This window comes from Rhodnius prolixus, unplaced genomic scaffold, assembly GCF_049639745.1.
Source record: "Rhodnius prolixus isolate KJV_2025 unplaced genomic scaffold, Rpr scaffold_13, whole genome shotgun sequence".
Classification (NCBI taxonomy): domain Eukaryota; kingdom Metazoa; phylum Arthropoda; class Insecta; order Hemiptera; family Reduviidae; genus Rhodnius; species Rhodnius prolixus.
Genome location: NW_027411583.1, coordinates 5,418,911 through 5,437,240, shown reverse-complemented (window position 1 = coordinate 5,437,240; position 18,330 = coordinate 5,418,911). Strand labels below are relative to the sequence as shown.

The 18,330-nt window shown below is 30.9% G+C and overlaps 3 long non-coding RNA genes across 7 annotated transcripts in view; 1 reads left to right on the top strand and 2 right to left on the bottom strand.

The window, feature by feature from the left end:
• Window positions 1-18,330, bottom strand: part of LOC141447998 (uncharacterized) — a 274,234-nt gene that overhangs the window by 216,595 nt on the left and 39,309 nt on the right. The window lies entirely within an intron of this gene.
• LOC141447989 (uncharacterized) lies at window positions 5,446-16,239 on the top strand. 3 transcript variants are annotated; one of them, XR_012454753.1, is made up of 7 exons: window positions 5,446-6,182; window positions 10,534-10,630; window positions 10,856-11,041; window positions 11,174-11,448; window positions 12,007-12,246; window positions 12,706-12,875; window positions 14,186-16,239. It is a non-coding gene; the product is annotated as an uncharacterized lncRNA (long non-coding RNA). The 3 variants fall into 3 exon arrangements; XR_012454750.1 differs by having other exon boundaries at window positions 10,853-11,041; XR_012454752.1 differs by having other exon boundaries at window positions 10,823-11,041.
• LOC141447988 (uncharacterized) lies at window positions 7,447-9,640 on the bottom strand. Of its 3 annotated transcripts, none has more exons than XR_012454749.1 (4): window positions 9,403-9,634; window positions 8,662-8,726; window positions 8,376-8,533; window positions 7,447-7,689 (listed from the first exon to the last, which is right to left on the bottom strand). It is a non-coding gene; the product is annotated as an uncharacterized lncRNA (long non-coding RNA). The 3 variants fall into 3 exon arrangements; XR_012454748.1 differs by lacking the exon at window positions 7,447-7,689 and adding an exon at window positions 7,758-8,294 and having other exon boundaries at window positions 9,403-9,640; XR_012454747.1 differs by lacking the exon at window positions 7,447-7,689 and having other exon boundaries at window positions 7,758-8,533; window positions 9,403-9,621.

Here is an 18,330-nt window from a genome sequence, read left to right as displayed (position 1 = left end):
AATCTAAAAAGGGATCTCAAAAAGTTATTTTCAGGAAAAGATTAATTACTTATTTATCATTCTTAAATTTGTGATATACCAATGTTTGGGCTTAAAACTAACTATACTATCGCTCCAGAATCGATAAAAATTTATAAATTAACATTAACTGCAACATAATAAAGAATCAATTTGCTAGAAATCACAAAATAATCGTACTTAACGCACTAATAACCAATTATTTCTTTACAACCTCAAAGAAAGCGCACCTGCCACCTGTTTCAATAATAATAATTACCAAAGCGGGTGTGACAATAAGAATTTGCTATTACAGGATTACTCTATTAAGGGCCTTTTTTTTTTAGGGCGAAGGAGATGTTTGGGCCCCCAATAAAACTTTCAAGTAAAAGAAAATGATTATCTAATGAATAATAATAAAGAAGATTGTGAACTAAAGGTATACTCGATAAATTAAATTGGAAAAATCGTGATAAAAAAGAAAAAGACTAATGACGAATCTGAAGAAGAAAAGTGGAAAGAGCTAATGTGGAGGGTGACGCAGATATCTAGCGGAAGGAATTGCTGGGTGACCTTTCAACCCAATGTTGTATTATTCTAAAATTCTTGTCACAACGTCTATCATGAAAGAGAGAAACCCAGAATTACTTTCTCTTACCATAAGTAAGAGAAAAACACACCCACACTGAGAGAAAATGCATTTTTTTCCAGAGAGAGAAATCCTTCAAATTCCCAGTAAATAAATCGATATCCAATATTAGAAACAATTGCAATATGAAACAAAATATTGAGCTGTATTTGCGAAATAAAAATTTTAGTGCAAACACTCCTTTAACTTTTTCATACCGTGTTCCTTGAATTTCAAACTTATGCATTAAAACTTTAAAATATATTTATCATTACCTAGATTCTGAAAGGAACAAGACTGTACCACCAATCCTTCATAAAAATGACGTGAAAAGAAATGCGCCAAAAATTATTCAACTGAAAGTTCCCCCATCTTCATCAGCCAATTCTCATACCAACTACAGTGCTACTTGAACAAATATTTTGTAGATGAAAATGGCCAGCATAAGGGTCTGTGACATCTACGATAATAAATTCTAAAAAATGTGAAGGAAAAGTTAATGCAGCAAAATTACTTAAATTATATCAACTAAGCTTGAATGAAATGTTGGGTACTTGCTGATTTGTGTACCTTTTGGGGTTTAATCAACCCTTATACTTAACTTTTTAAACTGTAAGTTTTTGTTAAGGAGATTTTTGTACCTTTTGGATAGATTTTCATTTTTGTCTATTTTGCTAAGTTACATATCTGCTTTACTGTTTTTTTTAAATTTGGAATAAGCAATTCTATCATTATAACCTGATAAGGTGTTAAGTAGGAACCGTAACTACCACTGGAGAGATTTTTTTAAGAATGATTATAGTTGCGGTCCCCAAACCATCCTCAATAACAACTTTTTTGAGAATGCCTTTTTATATAAAATAGGAAGGTATTTGTACGTAAAAAGCAAATTTAAACTGCGATTTCAGAACTTCCTTTTAAGAGGAGTAAGAAAAATAAACGGGCGATTACAGTACTTCTCCCTAAAAGGCAAAGAGGCAAAGATTTTGAATCGAACGACAATTTATTAATGTAAATAGGTTCACCCATTGATAATTTTAACGATTGCAGTACTTCCTCTTAGTAGGTGTAAGAGCATGATGGCACTTCACAGCCATGTAGAGGAGCTTCATTCACTTCTTCGTGCTAAATTTTATCAAAATCGGACAAAGCGTTATAGAAATATTGGTAATAATAGTTTTAGAAACGGCCTTACTTGGGTGGGGCAAACTCCCCTCCATATGAGGCATAGCGACGAGACTTTTAAAGTGCAAATCTGTACAAAATTTTGATTCGAATGACACTTCATTCATGAAAATCAGTTCACCTGTCGATAATTTGAAACGATTGCTATACTTCCCCTTAACTAGTGTAAGAGCAGATCGTCGCTTTAATGTTACATAGGGGAGCCCTAACCCCATCATCCTACCAAATTTTATCAAAATCGGGCTAAGATTTACAGAGTAATTAGTAATAATAATTTTGAAGGGGGCCTTACATAAAGGGGGCTAACTCCTCTCCCATTCGGTGTACAGCGTCGAGACCCCCAAAAGGCACATCTACATAAAATTCCGAATCGAATGTCACCTCATTCATGAAAATCGGTTCACGCGTTTAGGCGCTACGTAGTTTACAAAAAAGGTAACAACAACAACAACAACAACAAGAAGAAGAACAACAACAATTTCTGAAAATGCCGTTTTTGCTCATTTTCGGCAACTTTTTTCTCGAAATCTATTAGGTCTGGGTGGTTGCAAAAAAATTACAGTTATAAAGGAGGGTTTGCCCTATATTTTAAAGAAAATTTGGGAATTTTATCTTTTATAGAAAAAGAGAAAAAAATTGTCAAAGTTGGGTGTTTTTTAACGTTACTCCTTTTCGTGCAGTTTTTGACGATCAACCCTTATACAACTGTCCTACCGGACAGTTTTAATACGCTACCTTGGACTGTTGCTAGACAAAATGGTTGTCCTGGAATACCTCCCCCCCCCCATACAACACTGAAAAGGCAAGAAACTACCCATCACCCTCAACCTGAATAAGAAAAGTCTTATATCTACCTTTTTAACCCCGCCCTATTTTTGGTAAAACGGCATTATAGGTATGGTGATCGACTAAATGTTCCAATTCTCAAAGCAACCAGTTACTGACATTCAAAAAATACCATTGTATGTATCTAACCACACAAAGCCATAATGACCTCAAAATCCCTATATCACTCAAAGATCTGAAGAAAACTCCGTTTTTTCAGAATTTCATTACTCAACAGCAGCTCATCCTAAAATCTTTTAAACCGATCCACCTATCCATTTCCGCCTTTACCTGGTAATCCTCCAAGGAAATTGAAGAGAAGATGGCCTCGCGATCTACTCTCATCATGATAGCAGTAAAGATAAATGTTCGCGATAATAATTCTGACAAAGTGCTATCATGTACCAAATATACTTGCAACAATTGTTGCAGTTGTAAATTTCAATAAAAGGTTAAAAAATAAATAAAATAAAATAAAGATATTGATCTGAATGTATGTAAATTATAACTTTACAGTTAGAGGTATTTTCCAAAATTAATCACAGGAAAGTTAAAAGGTTGAATTACACCAGCAGATTGTATGTATTTTCTTATTTTTATTACAAAGTCTGCATTTCCCTTGTTTCTTATTACTAACAGAAAGGATGTTATTAATTTGATGGATTATTAAGAAGGACTTAGGCTAAAAGATGTAGAAATTAGTGATGGGCTATTTGAGCGGACTCGTTCCATTGGAACGAGTCCGATGGTGGAACGAGTTGATTCAAATCCCTATTTTTAAAAAAAGTGATTCCGCCCCGCCCCAAAAAATTTAGGCAAATAAAAATGAAAATGAGGCAGCAGAAGGTTTGGAACGATTAAACATAAGAACAAATGTCACGCAATTTATTATATTATTATATCATTAAATGTTAGCTTTCCCAGTTAATAACAAAACTATATTTCTTTAACACACATTGAGTACTATCCCTAATTTCCAATTGCTCTGATAAATATAAAATTAACAACGTAATACAAATATTAACACAAAAATAGGCTAGTCAAATATAAATTAAAGCAATGCAGTTTTGTCATTATCTAGCTTGACCACTAGAAGACTGGAGTTAACTTACTTCAAGAGTATTCAAGGTAGAGAAACGGAAATGGGTAGGAAATTATTCCATAAAAATTCTAACCCTTCAAAATTATAATTACTCATAATATTTATTAACTAAGAATTGAATATCAAGCTTTTAAAATATTATCTTATTGTTTTACAAAAAGAAAAAGCTGTGTGCTTAATCTTAAACTTAGCGCTGGACACTCTTACTCTCATCTTCATTGGCGTAAGCTTGAACGTGTACATGTCAGCTAGACGGTCAAAGTAAAACTGGGCCAAAATTTAGTATTACCTAACTGGTTTACTTAGTGTAGTATCCCTCCCACTCTATCACCTATTTCACAAACATTCATCGATTGAAAATATTTTTTAGTTAAATATTCGTTTCATTGGAATACAAAAAACATTATAACGCTTTCTTAAGATGATTTGAATTTTTAAAATTTGTTTTTGTCCATTACTCTTATAAAATACGAAGAATTTCAAATAAAATATAATATACAAACACAGAATGATCTAGTGTGCAGGTGGAGTCAGTCGTAGTTTCCATGACAACGGAACCGTTAAACGACTCCGGCCCAGCTCTAGCATTTTCATTGGTTAAATCCACTGGAGTTGGTGGAGTCGAATCCGGAGTGATTTAAATCCTTTTGAAACCGGACTCGTTCCATTTTTTCGTTCACTGAATCTAGCCAATAGAAATTGCTGGAGCTGGAACCGGAGTTGTTTAACGGTTCCATTGCTATGGTAACGAGGACTGACTCCACCTGCATACTAGATCATTGTGTTTGTATATTATATTTTATTTGAAATTCTTCGTATTATATAAGAGTAATGGACAAAAACAAATTTTAAAAATTAAAATCATCTTAAGAAAGCGTTATAATGTTTTTTGTATTCAAATAAAACGAATATTTAACTAAAAATTATTTCCAATCCATGAATGTTTGTGAAATTGGTGATAGAGTGGGAGGGATACTGCAGTAAGTAAACCAATTAGGTAATACTAAATTTTGGCTCAGTGTTACTTTGACTGTCTCACGGTTATGTACACGGTTAAACTTACCCAATGAAGATAAGAATAAGAGTGTCCAGCGCTATGTTAAAGATTAAGCACACAGCTTTTTCTTTTCGTAAGATAATATTTTTAAAGCTTGATATACAAGTCCTAGTAAATAAATATTTCTTTATTTATGAGTAATTATCATTTTGCTTGAAGGGTTAGAATTTTTTTTATGGGAATAATTTCCTACCCATTTCCGTTTCTCTACCTTGGATCCTCTTGAAGCACGTTAACTCCAGTCTTCCAGTGGTCAAGCTAGATAATGACTAAACAGCATTGCTTTAATTTTTATAATTGACTAGTCTATTTTTATGTTAATTTTTGTGTTACGTTGTTAATTTTATATTTATCAGTGCAATTGGAAATTAGGGATAGTACTCAATGTGTGTTAAAGAAATATAGTTTTGTTATTAACTGGGAAAGCTAACATTTAATGATATTTTTTAATAAATTGCGTGACATTTTTACTAATGCATAGGGTAAGTACAGAGACCGGAATCGGTGAACGAGTTGTTGGAATCGATTCCAACCCTGGAACTGATTCAAATCCAACGAGTCCAAAGACGGACTCGTTCTGCCCATCACTAGTAGAAATAAACATGTTTTTGACCAATGGCATACGACTAAACACTTTATCACTGGAGTGGGGATATTGTTTGCGCAGTTACTTTTCTGACTTTTTACGTCGCTGGTGAATTGTGAAGTCCATATCAAAATGATGAAAGATTGTTGAAATGTTGATTTTAAATTCTATGTTATTTTTTTAAAAATTATTCCCTTTGTATATTGTGATTATTAACATTATTGGTGGAATTCAGTCTTTTTACTGTCCAAAGTGTTGGGAGTGGTCTTTTATTCTAGTGTGACACTGGTGAGGACTAATGTCAAGAATAGTTACCCGGAGGTGTGGACTGTTTATTTTTAGTGCATGTGCAGTACAGTAGTTACTGTTCACTTTTTAAACTACTTCCCGCCAATGTTCAATATATTCTTTTTAAATTTCTCAACTTCCCGCTAATTTTGCTGTGTATAATTTTTTTGAATTTCTTACGTATTTATGTTTAGCACGCATGCGCAGTACACTTACTGCATAGTGCTTCCTTTTCAACGTATTGTCAGTTCCCGCTAGTGTCCCGTGTGTAACTCTAGGTGCCTTTTTTTTTAAACTTCATAAAAGATTAGAGTTTTGAATTTACAGTTTCTCTTTAAGGGGGAGATGAAAGTTTTATCATTTTGAATGGGTGTTCGTTTAATTAGTAATAGATATGTATATCCGAAGTGAGATAAGAATGTAAAGGAGTCATTCTTCCACGGGCGATCACATGAGATTATTTGAGGGAGTGAATAAAGGGTACAAACAGAAGGATAGGGATTGCACTAATAAGGTAGGCCACTTTTCTTTTGTTTTTCATAATGTGAGTGAATTACAAATTAAGAGTTGTGTATGTGGATCAGTTGGCAGGAGAGGGTGTGGGGGCGAAGCCCCCCATAAAAATAAAAAATAGATTAGGGGGCGTGGGGGCACAGCCCCCCACGAATTTTTTGTAAATAAAATCAACCTTGAATTAATAATTCGAAGTGATTCTGATTCGCTGTTACCATATAACCTGCCAGATTTAAATGTAAATATAAAATAAAGAAATATTTTTATATTTCTATAATTTAATGACGTAAATTGTGACGTAAGAGAAATTCATGTGAGTGTTCACTCCAAATTTTTTTCCCGTGAATTTATTTTAAAGAAAATTTGAAAATTTTATCTTCCGTAGAAAAATTGGGAAATAAAAATCAATAGTTTTAATACTAATGCACTTGCGTCATCTACTTAAATTCAATTCTATAAACTTAAAATGGTTTAATTAAACAAATTAATCGAATAAAGAGGTTTTTGGTATTGGACCCCTTCTAAGTTTACCAGCATTGCTCCATCATTCCATCAGCAGCTGTCTCTTCTAAGTTCTTCGCTTTTCCTATTTCCCTAGAGGGAGGGGGGCTTGTTGGAGGATTTTCATTTTAGGACATCCTTTCTTGTTATCCTTAATTTTTGTTTTGTTAAATCAATTAATTTCTATATTCATAAAAAGTCGATAAAAAACAAAAATCACCTAATTCGTCATTTATCTTGCAGAATTAACTTTCTTAATGCTGTTTTTCTATATAATTTTTCTTATTGGGGGTAAAATCCCATTCTGTTCTATTAGGTAATAATCCTTTGTATAGTAAAGTATTCTTTTTTCTTTCTTTATAATGTTTGGAGTTTTTTTAAAAATTTGTATTGATTTTCCTTCATGGGGAAAGATATTCGCACTAGGGCCCTGCATTCCAGTTTTATTTCATTAGTTTTCATTGGTCATACATTCATAAGTGGACGCACCTTATCATGTAGGAAATTAATACAGAATAGAAAACTCCATGCATTAAAAAGTGACAAAAAATTAAAAAGAATATTATGCAAAAGCATTTTAAAATAAGTGGATTATTCATTTCAAAAAAATAAAATAATTTGTAGACAAATATGACCAAGAAATTAACTTTGCTAGAAAAAAGGGCAAACAAATCTAAGCTGTATGGTGATGTCCCAAGTTGGTTTAAATGTAGCAAATTCAAGTATAATTAGTAAAGAAAAAAAAGTAAAAAATTTTTACTTGTATTTTTTTTTTTTAAATATTTATTTAATCAAAAGTAACACTATAAACTTCCTGTTTTATCGTTTGAGACTCTTAGCAAGTATTTCTGATGGTTCCGGTCGTATCAGACTCTTTTTTTTTCCATAAAATAAATTTATTTGCCTACGACAGAGATTTTGACCATCTGGGCCAGTTTAGATTACTCTGGATAATCAGCACGTTATCCCAGAATAATCCTGTGTGAATGTAGGCTATCATTGGGAATCTGTTGGGTGGACAAGGAACCACAAAATGTATTTTCAAAAAAATAGGTACATAGTAATACTAAAAATCTTGAGGATCAGTAAAAAAAATATATTTTTTTATTGCCAACGTTTCAACCACAAGTGTTTCCAGCCTTTCTAGCAGTTTTCAGTTCAAAAGTTATAGAATTTTTTTAACTTTCCGCTTAAAAAATGGGATGGTAATGTACGAGTTTTGATTTTTCCAATTCGAAAATGAAAATATATGACTCTTTTTTTTTTAAACTTATATATTTTTTTTTTTTTTTTTGTAAAATAAGGAAATTTGTTCTTGAAACAATTGGATAAAGAAATAAAAACAAAATCTTCTTTTTCAGATCCTTGGCGACTCATCAAATGGAGACTAATTGATAGATATATTTCATTATTTCTATTTTTTTTTTCTTCTTTATATTTCTGCTTTCAGAATTATTGTGTTTTAAGTTTACAAAATTGATCTTATTTTAGGCCTTAATAGTTAGGATTTAAAGTTTTCAATCCTAACATTGTATTTATACAGACCTAAAATTTCAATTATTGCAATACTATCAGACAATCTAAAGGTCTAAAAAAAGAACTACACTTAATTCTGAAAATGCAATATAAAAAAAAAATATTTAAAAAAAATAGAAACAACATAAATGTATCAAATAGTTTTTGTTCCTCTTACTTTGTTATATTTTTTTGTGACTATTTTGTGGGATGAATCAGGATCATATTCCCCATGTTGAATCAGTTAAGATATATTTTTTTGTGGGATGAATCAGGATCATATTCTCCATGTTGAATCAGTTAACCAAAGTGTTGCAATAGAAAAAATTCCCCCATCTGAAATTATAATTAAATATTAATAAAAACTGCAAAAAAAAAATTCTGAAATCTATTAAATATTGTAAAAAATTTAAATTTTAAAAAAATACATAAAAAGTAAATAATTTTTTTCTATTGCATCTTACCTTGGGCTTTTCTACCTTGGAAAAACTTAATTAATTTCCCTTCTCTAAGCCTGCTTCTATTTTTTCTGTAATAAATCATAAAAATAATTAAAAAAATATGTAATTTTAATAAAAAGGTGAAGTATTAGCATTTTTTAGTTGAATTATTAAAGAATTAGTGAGACAAAATGAAAAAAAAAAATTCTTTATATCACGGGAATTAGCGTGAGGGATCAATTTTAGTTTTTTGAAGGCAAAATTAATTAATACAGCTAACTATAGTAAATTATTATTAAAAAGGTGAAGTATTAACATTTTTTAGTTGGATCATTAAAGAATTTGCAAAAGAAAATGGCAAAAAAAATTAAAATGAAAAATATTAAAATTGACGGATGATTGCGCAATAGGACCGATTTTCACTTTTTTAAATAAAAGAAGAAAATTAATAAAAAAAATATTTTAAATAGTTAATATTGAATGGATTAAACATTTTTAGAAAGTTTTTGGGATTGGTAGTTGTGAAAACAAGTTTAAAAAGTAATTTAAAAAAAATGAAATTCAATTCCATTTGGCTGGCCATATTGGATTCTCTCTCAGTCAAATTGAATTTTCTTTAAACACATTTTTCTAATATCAATCCATGGGAAAATATGGAAAATTATATATCACTTTGAAGCTTATAACACAATAAACAAGTTTTAAGTAAAATTAGCTGGGAATTGGGAAATTTTTCCTATTAATTAATTTGAAAAAAGGACTTACAGCAGGGCTGATCTTCACAGGTCCAGAGCAGGCAGGAGAAGGGGGCTTTGCACTTGCTACGACAGCCTCTTGTCTTAGCTTCAATTAAAAAAAAATTGTTTTTAAACTAGAAAATTTATACATATTCTATTGTAAAAAAATGAAAAAGAATTTTTAATATGGTCTTTTTTAAAAAATAAGCATTAATAAACTCAATATTCAGGGATTATTTTTTTGTATTGCCATTTGAAGTTGAAGTTTTATGTGGATGAACATCAGATAGATACGTGGACCAATCAGAATTGATCTTTTAATTAGGAATTATTTAGTAAAGAAAAGGAAGCTTTCAGATTTATTTTGTGACGTAATAGATTTATAAAGGCTGTGTTTTTTCTTAAGTACAAGCGAAGTGAAAATAAATGGCTGCCTTAACTAACCCTGAATTTTAAATTATAAGTTTTTTCTAAAGATGAAAGAAATGATCAGCTATTATTTAAATTGGATCAAATTTATTCATTTAAAAGTATAAAAATATTGATTGAACTAAATAGGAGGAAGATTCTAATTATTATTTATAATTATTATAAAAAAATGAAATTATTAAATTTTATTACGTAAGTAAATACCTTATTTCCCTCTCTTCTTTTTTTCTTTTTTTGGAAAAAGAAAACCACAATATATTCTTAGTCTCATTTTCTTTATTTTGAAATTTTACGAAGTTACATTAAATGGAGGCTGAGCAAATTAAAATCTTCTTTTTTTTCTAAGATAAATTAATTTAATATATATTATATATTTAATATGATACATAAACAGATAGATTTTTTATTTTATTTTTTGACATTGGCTTTTTACTATGCAAACATTTATATAGACAGATATTGAAATGAAAGTTGAACATCCTACAAGATGAAGATACGTAACTCATGTAATTGTTATTTTCTTTAATAATTATTTCTTGTTATTTCGGAGATTTTTGTTTTTAATTAAGAAAAAGTGGAGGGGATAGAAATTTGTATTTAGTAAAGTGTAATTCCACTGAAAATTCTATTTGTGAAAATTTAAATTAACAGTAAAACGTAAATTGAATGAAACTTTGAATATAATTAATTATTATCAATTAAAAATTCAATTTTGTTTATTTGTTTAAAGAATATCTGGAGATTGGCTGATTGACGTTTCAATGGAAAAACTGCTATTTCATCACAGCTAATTGGTTTCTAAATTTTTGGAACAACAATTTCGTTAAGTAAAGATAAAGATATTCATTTTTGGATATAGTTTTATAATAGTATATATTCCTAAAATCATTGAGAAATGCATGCCCTAAATTGTGAATTTTTTTAAAAAAAAAAACTGATTTTAAGTTAATTTTTAGTTTGTAAAGTGCCCCTTGCACTTTGGTGCAGTATGTGTCAAGAAAAAATTTTGTTCTTAATAGCTGCAAAAGAAAAAGTAGTTTAATTTCCAGCAGCTGACTTTTGGAGCACAGACTCAGCTCGGTAAGGCCATAGCCTGGAATTATTACCTCAAGCTGTGAAGAATGATCCTGTGTAACATCGATCTGCTCAGAAAGAAGTTAACTGGCAATTGGTTTATCACTTGACCTGAAGCTGTCTTTTAGAGTACACAAAAGGGCCGATATCTACGCACTATTGAGGTAGCTTCTTCTTTTTTTTCAACAGAATGAGGAGTGAGAACTTTAAAATTGTCTTTGATTTAATTGAAATTAATTTCTATTCAATATCATTGGTTAATTTCTATTAGAGCAACGGGTTTCTGTTTCTGTTAGCTTCACAAATGCAAGTCTGTTGTGCTAGTAGCTGGCTTTTGGACCCTGCTTTGGATACAGTATCTTGGAATGGTGAGATCCAATTGTAGAGAAGGACCCTGTCTTAGCTAAGATACCATTACTTTGGAACTAGTTCAACCCAGCCATGGAGATTGGCCCTTCGAGCTTACTGTAGGACTTCAGGACAGTGGAGTTCTTTTTACAAGCCAGATCTATGAGCTTCAGAGACAGTTTCTTGTTAGTCAACTGATGCTGCTCACCTGATGAAAACAAAAGTGAGAAATTTAAAATGCTTACTAGTTTTTTAAAATAAAATATTATTTGAAATTGTTGATGAATTTTGGTTAAAGCAATGGGAGCTATTTTGCTCCTATTAGCTCCGAAAATGGAATTCTGTTACTAGAAATTTGCTTTTGGACTATTAACACATCTTGGGATTGGTTTGCCAGACCTGATGAAGATTGGCTTTTTGGGTTTTGCTACTGAACAGTAAATACTACTACTTAGCAGCCCAGATCATTGGACTATTAGGATTCAGTTTTTTGGTTAAACCATGGATTCTTCCAAAGCTTAAGCTGTGAGAAAAGCAAATATCCTTCAGTAATTGTTTAGGAATGAGCTTTAAATTACATTTATGCTTGCATATTTATTACAATAAATTTTTTTGTCCTTACTTAGTTGTACAATATTTATTTCTCAAGTTACCTACATAAGAATAATATTTCCATTCTTGTAATTCAAAATAAGTTAAGGAAGCTATATGTATGTAGTGCAAGAAAACCTCACATCGTTCCTGTATTGCCCAGAAAAATAATACTTACACTTTTGTTTAGGATTGGGAAACAATTATTTGGCAAAGCAGTTGGCCAGATGTTTGGATTTGGACGTGTAGAGAGCGCCGTTGGAGAGGTTCACAAGAGTGCTGCTAGCTGAATAACCCGGAAGGTATCAACAAGGTGACCACTACTTAAAGGAAGATCTTGTGGCTTAGGAGTGAGCATGTAAAGCCGAAGAAGGAGACGACTTCAGGAAAAACTAGGAGTCCTGCTTCTAACGACTATTGCCTCAGTTCAGTTAAGTGAAAAGAAATACAAGTTCTTAATAGTATTGTTAGGATATGGGCACAAACTTTCTTAACTCTTAATAAGAATATTCCAGCAATTACAATAATCAATAATGGGCATAAAATTAATTATATTTATCTATACATGATAAAATGAAGTTTATTAAAAAGTCTAATTTACAGCAAACCCATCTCATCTAGAAGAACTTTATCGAAAACGGAAACTAACAAAGAAGAAGTCAGCAGAAATGTTACAGAACTTTGGCTTTTTAAATTGCATTAATTAATTAAACATTAATTCTGAAAATAAATTGACATTTTAATTTTATAAGAACTAAAATGAATCATAAAAAAATATATTAAGAATATTTAATATTTATTTTTTAATTTTTTTATTTTATTCTAGAGAATATTGGATCCTAATTCTGTAGTCTTTTTGCACAATTTTTATACATATTTATTAAAATAGGAATTTGGTCAGCTGATTGAGGGGTGATGACGTGCAAAATGGATGCTGGAGAGGTTTTTTTATTGTTTCTTCACATCTTGGAGCGCAGATGGTCTCACATCACATACTGCTTTTTGGTATATGCTGGTCATAACTCTACAGCTGGAGATTATTTCAGTTTAAATTTCGAAGTAACATATTTTTTTTTCTAATTATGATGCAATATTCTTAAGTTCAAAAAAAAAAAAATTAGTCTTTTAATTGTCTAAATCTCTAAATGAAAGAACTTATGTTTAGATAATGAGTGTGGTGTCAAGCATACCTATGTCACCGTAAATCTCGCTAGATTCTGTAGTAGTAGATTTGTAATCAAGTCTGGCACATTTAGACAATTAAAAAGAGAAAATATCTTGGTAATTTAGGTAATCAGTTCAAAGATTGAAAACAAATCGTGTATGTGCTCAACAATGAGCAGATAACACGTTAAGTTCATCGTGTAAATTCAATTTCCCTATGGCTTCAAAAGGACCAAACGGTTTCACATATACACTATGGATATAGTTAAAACTGGTACATTTCAAGTTAACATGAATTTATTTACCAGAATGTGATCTGACTGATTAAATTAAAGTAAAAAATTTCGAAGGGGCGGGTGTTGGTCTACAGTTCAAGAGCGTGGTCTTGTAAGTGGGGAATCCCCAGTTCGAATCTTGCGTACTTTTTATTTGTTTTGAAAAAAATTGCTTATAGTGTAAGTACGAGCTTCCGCTCCTGTCCACGACACCTAATTGGTAGTTGGACATTAAGCCCCGCCAGAAAAAAAAAAAAGGCGATTACTTTTAGTGTTAATTAATATGACCTTCAACTAGTTTTCTTACATAATCTAGAATACTTTAAGAGTTTTTGTCCTGCAGAGGGCTTAACAATTTTAGTGCAATTAAGAGAGAACTGATTAAATCCTAAGAAAATATTCAGAGTAGTGGCGAAATCGATTCTGATATCCAATACCTGCTTTGTAGCTCTCTTAAGTTTTGTGAGAATCAGATTAGGTTTTTTTAATAATATAATCTTAGTAGATACCACTTCTATACTCGATAAAGACTTAAATTGTTCAACACTTAATGGTTGGATGACTCATATCACTTTCCGTTTCTCTTGTCCCACTTACAATACCTTTAGAGGTGTTTCATACATCTATTTAAATGTGTTTCAACTGTTACATCGCTTCCCAGATAGATTTAAAAAAACTTATGTTAAAGATCAATAGTGACAAACTAAATGATTTCACACTAATGACCTCAGATGTTGATGCGCAAAAAAAAAAAAAAAAAAAAAAATGATTTCATTTAATGTCTTAATTACATCTAAGTTTTCTTGTTAAAAAAGACCCAATTCTGGACATGAAAAGACAATTTTTAGCCCCCAAATAATTCGATTGGTTGAATAAAATTACTGCATTGTTTTTAAACTGCACTATCTAACATGTTTATTTGGTAATTAGATAATCTACATCTGCTGATTAAGAGGCTAATGTCGAGTTATCACCTCTTCAACAGAGGGGATGAGAAGATAGTACATCTCTAAGCTGAAGATACGTTTGAGGAAGTAAGGAGATTGTGAACAGTGACCAGACATTTGACCAACCATGAGCCTTTAAGAAAACTCTGGGATATTGGCAAAGTATTTAACCGTTAAGATTGATTTTCCTGCAGATATAAAAACAAAAAAAGTTTCAGATTTGAAAATATTTGTACTTTATGCCAGCAAGGAATGTAATTGCTGATGACTGTTGTTAAAAATCTAGGGATTATTCTATCTGATCTTGCGGAGATGTTGATCTTTCAATTATTTATTCGCTTATTCAAAAATGCAATTGATGCTTATAAATGCAAATGATTCTTCATCCTTTTTTTAAAGGGTAGTTTCTTCTTATTTATTCCTTTTAGATGTAGTGGATTTTTAGAAAAGTGGGAAAGGGTATTTTTTTAAATATTTTCTGGGAAGTTCTTCGGGTATTCCAACCATAAGTACACCTGAAGAGCAACTTTTTGTTTCCATGCCCTGTCATTGACAATGGTATTAGCAGATAATTTTGTCTTCCGCGGCAACTCAACTAGCTTGACATATTTTACTAAAGACACTACTATTTTGAATGGCCATCTCGGCGTGATTAAAGTTCAGATTTCAAAATATTTTTGATTTGTCTGTCAGAACGATTGAAAGGATAACTTCTCCTCTAAGTCTTATAATATCCGAAATGGAACATTTGTTATTAACTTTCTAATGAACATAAAAATTATTATACTTCTTAATTTTTAATGGTTCCACCGAATACAATGATTAGCAGTCACACGATATGAACTCTTGGTGGAGAGCATCTTAAATTAGATGTCTCACCTTCACTGTTGTCTCACCTTCACTGTTGTCTCACCTTCACTGTTAGGGGGCGCTGGCTCGCAATTCTCTTCTCTCCTTTCTCTCGCTCTCTGCTTGGCATTCATTGCCAGCTCTTTAAAAACTGCTTAAATACTTTTTGGAAATACATTTCAGTCTTTTATTTTGATTAAATTCATTAATAAACTGACTTATACTTCTTTTTCACTTAAAAGGTATTCCTCTTTTTAAGAAAGTGCATCTTAATTTCTTTTAGGAAGTCTTAATTGGCCAGAAATGGCAACTATATAATTTGGACAGGATTTAAAGTTTAAGCCCAATATTTTGAATATTTGTAACAATGGTTCTGTTTGTGATTCATTGGTGAACACTGAAATTTCGCTGAGATCTCCTTAATACAAATCAGCTTCCTTTTACAGATTCACAAACTTTAGTTAAATTACCATTTTTCCTTGAATTTTTGAGGCATAGATTAAGAAAGTGGTGTCATTTTTGGCAAGATACCTTACCTAATTCTTAGTCAGATAAATTTCTTTTTCTTTAGATAAAATTAACTGCTATTGGGATACGAAGCATATGTTAATTATATGCCAATATTGTAGTCTAAATTCGAAACATGATCTTTTTCATTTTTTTATTAATAGTTCTTTATTTGAATCTTATTGAGTCAAATTGGCCTGTAACATTATTTGATGGAAGTTTAATAGGTCTTCTTAAAGAAGACACTTCAAAATATTCATTTAAAATATGATTGAATTTAGCACAAATATTATTATTATGATCTGATAGCACTGTTATAACTTTAATATTTATAGCTTTGCCTTGTAGCTTATCTTTTGAATATCTTGTTCTTTTTCTTTATTATTATTGTAAATGTTTAACTTTGATTGTTGTTTTGACTCTGACAGTATTCTAGTTCTCTATTTTTAAAATGTTTTTTTTTTCTCTTTCTATAATGCCTCGTTTCCTTTTTAGTTTCATTGTTTATTGTTCTTTTCATACTATGTATTTTAAATATAAATTTTTGTTATTTTCTATTTTTTACTATATTTTAGAAATTTATTTTAATTTTAAAGTCTAATTATTGTATACTGTGAACTCCTTTGTAATGCTTTGTATAAAGTTAAATACAGATAATAAAATAAATGCATGATGGTTGAATTAGTGGAATGAACAAGTTCGTATTTATTCCTCTGGCGTTTAGTTTTCATATTAATATTTTTCTATCAAACAAGAGGAATAATCATAGTGAGATTCCTGTAGGAACTTGGAACGATCTTCTACACGTTCCACCAAATAAGAAACCGGCAGTAACATCAGATGTTGGAAGGCCTTTAGTCAAACAAGAGAAGAGTAGGTTGCTAAACATGTAGATTTTAGATTTTAATGTTTTACTGGAAATGTTCAGTTTGAAGTATCCCAAACACCGGAAAAATGGTTTCCATTAAATTAGTCTGGTATGAGCAGGTACCCAGAACTAAAAATGGAAGAAAGATCAAATTTTATGCTCCTCTTAAGCACCAACAGAAGATAAAACAATTTTCAAATTCAGAACTTATTTAATCCTCCACAATACCCGTTATTTATTAAACTCAAGTCTATACATTCTTCTGAATCATGAGCACAACACTTTTCTAACCTACACTGAACAATTGAAATTATTTTATGCATCTATCGTTATTTATTATATTCCATAAAGATAAAAGATTCCACTTTATCCAAACTTTTTAATTCTGGCTATTCAAAATAGATCGACCCAACATGTACTAGTATGTTCTACCATTACCATTATTATTGAATGACAAATACAAAAACAGCAGCCTATCACAGAAATTATAAGACTATATCCACATTTTCCAAAAGCTTCTACTACATCTGTATTTCAAAATAGAAGGACCCAACCTGTACAATCTTACGCTGACTTTATTATTGAGGCTGTAATACAGAAATAGGTTCATTGTATGTAAATTAGGAGATTGTTTCCTCTTTTTCCTATGATTTCGGTTACTTGTTGTTCAAAATAGATGGACCTAACATGTACAATCTAACGCTGGCATTATTATTGAGGCTCTGATAAAGAAATAGCTTCATTTTGTGTAATTTAGGAGTTATTTTCAGCATTTTCCTATGGTTTCTGTTACTTGTTCTTCAAAATTGATGGACCTAACATGTATCGTACAATCTAACGCTGGCTTTTTATTGAGACTCAGATACAGAATTAGCTTCATTCTATGGAATTTAGGAGATTATTTCTGCATTTTCCAATTGTTTTACTTCTGCTTTTCAAAATAGATCGACCAAACCTGTACAATCTTACGCTGGCTTTAATATTGTGGCTGCAATACAAAAATAGGTTCATTGTATGTAAATTATGAGATTGTTTCCTCTTTTTCCTATGGTTTCGGTTCCTTCTTGTTCAAAATAGATAGACCCAACTTGTACAATCTTACGCTGGCTTTATTATTGAGTTTGTAATACAGAAATAGGTTCATTGTATGCAAATTAGGAGATTATTTCTGCATTTTCCAATTCTTTTTACTTCTGCTTTTCAAAATAGATCGACGCAACCTGTACAATCTAACGCTGGCTTTAATATTGAGGCTGTAATACAGAAATAGGTTCATTGAATGTAAATTATGAGATTGTTTCCTCTTTTTCCTATGGTTTCGGTTCCTTCTTGTTCAAAATAGGTAGATCCATCTTGTACAATCTTACGCTGGCTTTATTATTGAGGCTGTAATACAAAAATAGGTTCATTGTATGTAAATCAGGAGATTGTTTCCTCTTTTTCTTTCGTTTCGGTTCCTTCTTGTTCAAAATAGATAGACCCAACTTGTACAATCTTACGCTGGCTTTATTATTCAGGCTGTAATACAGAAATAGGTTCATTGTATGTAAATTAGGAGATTATTTCGGCATTTTCCAATTCTTTTTACTTCTGCTTTTCAAAATAGATCGACGCAACCTGTACAATCTAACGCTGGCTTTAATATTGAGGCTGTAATACAGAAATAGGTTCATTGTATGTAAATTGGGAGATTATTTCTGCATTTTCCAATTCTTTTTACTTCTGCTTTTCAAAATAGATCGACGCAACCTGTACAATCTAACGCTGGCTTTATTATTGAGTTTGTAATACAGAAATAGGTTCATTGTATGTAAATTAGGAGATTATTTCTGCATTTTCCAATTCTTTTTACTTCTGCTTTTCAAAATAGATCGACGCAACCTGTACAATATAACGCTGGCTTT